This window comes from Xenopus tropicalis, chromosome 8 (assembly GCF_000004195.4).
Source record: "Xenopus tropicalis strain Nigerian chromosome 8, UCB_Xtro_10.0, whole genome shotgun sequence".
Classification (NCBI taxonomy): domain Eukaryota; kingdom Metazoa; phylum Chordata; class Amphibia; order Anura; family Pipidae; genus Xenopus; species Xenopus tropicalis.
The window spans coordinates 9908526-9916426 of record NC_030684.2 but is presented as its reverse complement, the minus strand read 5'-3'; positions in this window follow the sequence as shown (position 1 = coordinate 9916426).

The following is a 7901-nucleotide window of genomic DNA, read 5'->3' as shown; positions in this document are numbered from 1 at the left end:
TTAATCCCATCATTGTTTTCTATTTCACCCAGTTTCATGTCGAATTTAAACCCATTATTATTTTCTAAAAGTGAATGCCAATGCTCTTAAAATGGCTGCGGAGAAATTCCTGTTTGGGAAAAATAAAGAGGATTCATGGAAACAAACTTCCATTTAAACTCGAATTTTACGATTTTACGTTATTTATATTTTATAAATACAACAATGATCGAGTTTAATTCGAATTTATACCATCTCGAGTTTATAAGACTTTGAAGGCCAGAAAAAAATGAATTTTAGTAAATCAACCCCTTAGAACAGGGATCCTCAAACTATGGTCCGTGGGCTGGATCCGGCCCCCCCAGGGTAATTTACCTGGTCCCCGCTGAGTCTTTACCCCTGGCAGCGGAGAGAGAGAGGACAAATCGGGGAGCAGGACGGGGGAGCTGGGAGAGTGAGGACGGACAGAGCGGGGGGAGCTGGAAGAGGGAGGACTCAGCGGGCAGCGAGAGGAGCTGGGAGAGGGAGGACTCAGTGGGCAGTGGGAGGAGCTGGGAGAGGGAGGACTCAGCGGGCAGTGGGAGGAGCTGGGAGAGGGAGGACTCAGCGGGCAGTGGGAGGAACTAGGAGAGGCAGGACTCAGCAGGCAGTGGGAGGAGCTGGGAGAGGGAGGACTTAGCGGGCAGTGGGAGGAGCTGGGAGAGGGAGGACTTAGCGGGCAGTGGGAGGAGCTGGGAGAGGGAGGACTTAGCGGGCAGTGGGAGGAGCTGGGAGAGGGAGGACTCAGCGGGCAGTGGGAGGAGCTGGGAGAGGGAGGACTCAGCGGGCAGCGGGAGGAGATGGGAGAGGGAGGACTCAGCGGGCAGTGGGAGGAAATGGGAGAGGGAGGACAGAGAGATGGAGTGGGGGGGTGGTGGTGCTTGAAGAGAGTGGGCTCAACGGAGAGTGGGGAGCTGGGAGCAGTGTCGGACTGGGGACCCAGGGGCCCACCAGAAAACCTTAGACCCCAGGCCCGCTTACCAAACTATTTTTCCTCCTTTCCTCACCCAACCTCTTTATTCTCCTAGTCTCTTTTATTTACATGCTAGCTTCTATTCTTCCATCTATTTCTACTCTTTGTTCCCATGCAGAATTAATGACCATGAAACAGGCCAAATGGTCAGGAGCAGGAGGGCCCACTTACACCTGGGACCACTGGGAGTTTTCCTGGTATCCTGGTGGGCCAGTCCGACACTGGCTGGGAGAGAGAGGGAGGACAGACAGACGGAGCGGGAAGGAGCTGGAAGGGAGGGGGGAGGTGGGAGAGGGAGGATGGACGATGTGGGGGAAGCTGGAAGAGAGAGGATGCAGCGGGGAGCGGGAGGGGGAGCTGGAAGAGAGAGGATGCAGGAGTGGGCCATAGTTTGACCCCGCAGCAGGAACCTGGAGCGGGGGGAAGGACTAAAGTCCGGCCCCCCCAACAGTCTGAGGGACCATAAACTGACCCCTTGCTTGAAAAGTTTGAGGACCCCTGCCTTAGAATAAGCAGCTGTTGGTAGGAGTGGAGGCAGTAGTCATGGATCTGCAGCACTTGGAGAATGTAGGCAAAGAGCAGAGGGCAACAAACACTGATCGTGTCCCAGTAGTTATATTGTCTGAGCGCTAGTTGAACGGTGTGTGCATATGCCCCTTCTGTGTTTCAACAAGAACAAATTTTTTTAAACATTTAAGTTTGGTCAAATTTTGATTCTCCTCAAATTTAAAAAACAAACAAACAAAAACTCTAAAATTCACAAAATTGATAAAGAAGTCTTTCCACTTTGAGATGTTTACTAGCACTACACATTTATACAACTACATTTCACCGCCCAAGGGAATGACGTGCAAAGAACTAACCTACATACAGCACTCAGAGAGATATAATGTAGCCTCTGTCGACGGAACAGTAACTCCTCAAACACAGCCGGCAAACGCTCCAACAATGGAACGGATAAAACAAGGTATGAGATCCTTTGCCTTGAGATGTAGTGAATTTGTGTTCTTCTCACTTTCCAAGGGTCTAAACTTTTGAAATTTGAAAGTTTTGACAAACAAAACTTATTGAGACATTTTCAAATTTGTGAATTTTAGAGTTTTTAGATTTTTAGATTCAAATAAACAAAATTTTTGCTCATTTTTAAAAAAAAATTCAATATGAAAAACTCAAAATAAAACATGAAAAAAACTTGGCTGTAGTGAATTTATAGTGAAACTTATTGAGCAATTCTCAAATTTGTGCATTTTAGAGTTTTTAGATTTTTAAAATTCAAATAAACAACATTTTTACTAATTTTTAAAAAAAAAATGAAATATGAAAAACTCAAAATAAACCCTGAATAAAACTTGGCTGTAGTGAATTTGTGTTCTTCTCACTTTCCAAGGGTCTAAACGTTTGAAATTTGAAAGTTTTGACAAACAAAACTTTTCAAATTTGTGAATTTTAGAGTTTTTAGATTTTTAGATTCAAATAAACATAAAAAAAAATCAAATATGAAAAACAAAAAATTAAACTATGAAAAAAACTTGACTGTATTCAATTCGTATTCACGTTTCAACTTTTGAATTGAGCAATTTTCAAATTTGTGAATTTTAGAGCTTTTAGATTTTAATAAATTCAACATATTTGCTTATTTTTAAAAAAAAATTAAATATGAAAAAGTCAAAATTAAATCATGAAAAAAAACTTGACTGTATTGAATTTGTATTCTTCTGGCTTTCAATGGGTCTACAAACCTTTGAAATTTGAAAATGTTGACAAACAAAACATATTGAGCAATTTTTAAATTTGTGAATTTTAGAGTTTTTCTATTTTTTCTTTCAATTCGAATAATCTCAACATTTTTGCTTATTTTTAAAAAAAAATATGAAATCAAATAATGAAAAAAAAAACTTCACTGTATTGACTTTGTATTCTTATTACTTTCAATGGGTCTACAGAGTTTTGACATTTTAAAATTTTTACAAACTAATTGAGCAATTTTCAAATTGGTGAATTTTAAAGTTTTTAGATTTTTTTTCTCAATTATAATAAACTCAACATTTTTGCTTATTTTTTTAAAAATATGAAAAGATCAAAATTAAACCATGAAAAAACTTGACTGTATTGAATTTGTATTCTTCTGACTTTTTCTTCTGACTTCTTCTGAAATTGTGAGTTTTGAAAGTTTTTCAGGTGTTTATTAAGTTTTTTTTATAATAATACTTAAAGTGTATCATAAATGAAATAGCAAGTTTCTTTTTATATATAACAATAAATTGTATCAAATTGTCTTTTAGTCCAAAAATATACAGGCGGGTAAATTGACTTCTGATAAAACTGCCCCTAGTGTGTGTGACTGTGATAGGGACCTTAGATTGTAAGCTCACTGGGGCAGGGGCTGATGGGAATGTGATAGGGACCTTAGATTGTAAGCTCACTGGGGCAGGGACTGATGGGAATGGGATAGGGACCTTAGATTGTAAGCTCACTGGGGCAGGGACTGATGGGAATGTGATAGGGACCTTAGATTGTAAGCTCACTGGGGCAGGGGCTGATGGGAATGTGATAGGGACCTTAGATTGTAAGCTCACTGGGGCAGGGGCTGATGGGAATGTGATAGGGACCTTAGATTGTAAGCTCACTGGGGCAGGGGCTGATGGGAATGTGATAGGGACCTTAGATTGTAAGCTCACTGGGGCAGGGACTGATGGGAATGTGATAGGGACCTTAGATTGTAAGCTCACTGGGGCAGGGACTGATGGGAATGTGATAGGGACCTTAGATTGTAAGCTCACTGGGGCAGGGACTGATGGGAATGTGATAGGGACCTTAGATTGTAAGCTCACTGGGGCAGGGGCTGATGGGAATGGGATAGGCACCTTAGATTGTAAGCTCACTGGGGCAGGGACTGATGAGAATGTGATAGGGACATTAGATTGTAAGCTCACTGGGGCAGGGACTGATGGGAATGTGATAGGGACCTTAGATTGTAAAAATCTGAACTATATTAGGTTTCTCTTTGGCAGTATAGGAAAGGATAGACATATATCAATCTGTCACTTCTGTGTTGGTGTAAGCCAGTAGCATTCCTATATTTATTCAGTGTATATCCGGCATCATGCGCGCTATGTACATATTTTTATGGCTTGTCAATCTTGTGTTTATTTATATTTATGTTATTAAGGAACAAATGAGCAGATTAGGCAAAAGCACTTCTTTCAAACCCCTGGATTTGCCTTATTTACCAGACAATTCTACTGGATGTAAGAACTCCACTGACCCCGAGCCTAGTTACAAAGACCAGCTGAACACACAATGGTTTTGTGTAAATATCCGGAAACTTCCATTTCCTACACTTCTCATGTAGGAGAATCTTTCATTACTAAATGACACTCTGTACATAGCAAATAATTCATTTTATTATTTATAATGTTATTCTTGAACCAATAAATGTATTTTTTTCAGTTGTACTGTTGGTGTGTAGGCGACGGCTCAAGTCATTGTGCCTGTATTACAGAAATAGCCAGCACTTTGCAACGCTACTGCTTTCAGATAAGCTATTGTTTTCAGAGGGCATAGTGCCGTAAGGCAAGCCGAGTGGCAAAATGTTACTAATAGTAACTTAAATCCCAATTTTTAAATAAAAAAGAGTGCTATTGCTCTCTCTGCACCAGCTACCCGCCCACCCGACCCCCTTCCTGATGCACAAAATGAAGTGTGAGTAGAGTGAGGGGGGCTACAAGGACCACTGAGGAGGCTCTGATTGTTTCTCCTACTCAGTCTAACTCTCAACCGGTTCTCAACCTGTTGGGTCGGGACCCCTTTGGGGGTGGAACAACCCTTCACAGGGGTCGCCCAAGACCAGGGGTCACCAAACTACGTCCCGCTGGGCGGATCCGGCCCCCCCAGGGGAATTTACCCAGCAGCGGGGAGAGAGGACTCAGCGGGGAGAGGGACCTGAGAGGGAGGACGGACAGCGAAAGTAAGGGAGATGGACGGCAGACCAAGGGGGAACTGAAACAAATAGGATGGGAGGGTGGACGGACAGATGGATGGAGCGCTGGCAGTGAGACTAAGTATCGTGAGACGTAACCATAGCTGGAAAAGAATGCAGGAGTTTGTCGCCGGGGGGGATGGCGGTCTGGCCCCCCAACTGTCTGAGGGGCCGTTATATGGCCCCTTGGTTCAGAAGTTTGAGGACCCCTGACCATCAGAAAACACATATTTCCGATGGTCTTAGGAATAATTTTATGGTTGGGGGTCACCACAACATGAGGAACTGTATTAAAGGATCGCGGCATTAGGAAGGTTGGGAACCACTGGTCTAACTGGAGGAGCCATGGCCGGACTTGGGTGTTGAGTGCTATTTTCATATCTACCACTAGGTGGGGCATGGGAATTAACACATTTGCTGCACAACTTTTTTGTTGTGCGCGTCTATTTCTGACGCACCGTCTTCTTTGACGTGACCACACCCATTTTGAAATGACCGTGCCCAACCGCAACGTTTTGTTGATGCGCGATTCATTTTTCAGAGGCGAATTTTCGCAAAACAATTCGCCAATGGCAAAATGCGGAAATTTGCTCCTCACTAATCCCTTTATCTCGTGACAGAGACACATAAAACCGGCCTCACAAGACAAAACTGTAAGACTGATCAACCCCACCCACTGGGGGTTCGAAGCAGTCGTTCTAAGTCAATGGGGACCGGATGCAGTAGCTCAATAAATCAAGTCTTGTTGGCTGATCTTTCTCATCACTGGACAAGAGAGAAGGCAGAAGGGGTACATTTCTATTAGGGATGCACCGAACCCACTTTTTTGGGTTCAGCGAGGGCCGGAACTAGGGGTAGGCAGAAGAGGCAGCTGCCTAGGGCGCAACGATTGGGGGGCACCAGGCAGGTGCTAGGGCTACTTTGTCATTGCCTCCGCCGCTTGTCATTAGCGGTGGAGGCAATGACCGATCTAATCGCAGTTCTTCCGAAGCTGAGCATGGAAAGGTGGTTTAGCTTTGAGAATTTTTTTGTTAGGATTTTAGAAGCTCCCACCATTACAAACAACATAGCAGATTTAAAAAAAAAAAAAAAAAAGGTATATTAGGTGTCAGTGTTGCTTTAAGGAAATTTGCCGTTGTTCAAGCCAAAATGGACGGCTTCTTGTCCTTTGTTGTTTTCCTATATGAAAATAGGGATGTAGCGAACCTCACAAAAAAAGTTCGCAAACCCGTTTGCGAACTTCCGCCAAAAAGTGCGAACTTTTGCGAACTTTGCGAACCCCATAGACTTCAATGAGAAGGCGAACTTTAAAACCTAGAAAAGTCATTTCTGGCCAGAAAAATTATTTTAAAGTTGTTTAAAGGCTGCCACGACCTGGACAGTGACATGCAGGAGGGGGATCAAGGGCAAAAATTTCTCTGAAAAATACGTTGTTGACACAGCGTTGCGTTTTGTGCTGTAAAGGGCAGAAATCACACTACATTTATAAACTTGTGTAATAAACTGCTTTAAAACGTCCGGCGTCTACATGCCAATCAAGTCGTGTAAAGGTTACGGCCGGTTCACACGCAAAGACAAAACGCCGCAGTAGTGGATACGGAATATATTATTGCTGGTGGAAAAACATCGCTCAGGTGATTTTATTGCAATGCAATGTCACTACTATGTGTAATGTGTTTGGTGCACTACTATGTGTAACGTGTTTGGTGCACTACTATGTGTAACGTGTTTGGGGCACTACTATGAATAACAGCAAACAGCACTGGACACATTAAAGAACAGTAACTTAAATTAAAAAAAAAAAAAAATGAATAATAAAAAAAAAAGTGATCTCTGGTTGGTGCTGGGGGTGAACTACTAGGAGCAGCACACCAGTCCCCAACACAGCTAGACTAATAGCACTGGGCTCTATAAATTACAGTAGCAAAGTAAAAAAACACAAATAAAAAAAAAATGATGTGAATGTGTGGTTGGTGCTTAGTGCACTACTATGAGCAGCACACCTGTCTCCAACACACACAGACGGAGCTGCAGTACACAATGAAAAGAAGAGTAACAGTAATCAGAAAATAAAAGCAGTCCTTACAAGGACTATTGGGTTACAGCAGATGAGATCAGCAGGACAGCTGCCCACAGCAGCTACATACAGAGCAGTAGAAAGTAGATTACTAGTCAGCAAAGCTACCTAAACTGTCCCTCAAACCCCTGCACAGCTCTCTCCCTATGCTAACTCATCAAGCACACACAGGCAGAATGTAAAATGGCTGCTGGGCTTCGGTTTATATATGGAAGGGAGTGGTCTGGGGGTGGTCCAGGAGGGAGAGCTGCCTTATTGGCTGCCATGTATCTGCTGGCTCTGGGGTGAGAGGTCAAAATTTGGCTCCAGCTAAGGCGAACCCAAAATTGCGAACTTCGCTAAAAGTTTGCAAACTTGCGAACACCCGATTTTCGTGCGAATTAGTTCTCCGGCGAACAGTTCGCTACATCTCTATATGAAAATGATCCCCCACTATCTGTCTATAATGTCCTTGTAAAGAGTAATCATGTCCCCTCACATTTTCTCCTGAGGACTGAAGCCTAAAGTTGCACTGCATACTCAAGCTAAGGTCTTACATTACTTTTTATTTTTTAATTGTATACGACTTACACTGCCTAGAGTTGTCGGTCTTTTCTCCACAAAAACCCCCAAGTGTTTCTTCATTAAAACCCAACTCAATTCAATTTATTGTACAATCAGCATTCATGTTATGTTTGCTCAAGTGTTTAACTATCACCATGTACAAGCAGTTTCACAATACCTGGGACAACATAGGAAAGATCCATCTCAGTAATGGAAGTATCTCATTAGAACAGCTTCCCATCCCAGGCAGAACAACTTACACAGATAAACAGGCATATATATACCCTTCGTGGAATTTTGGGTGGTGTAAT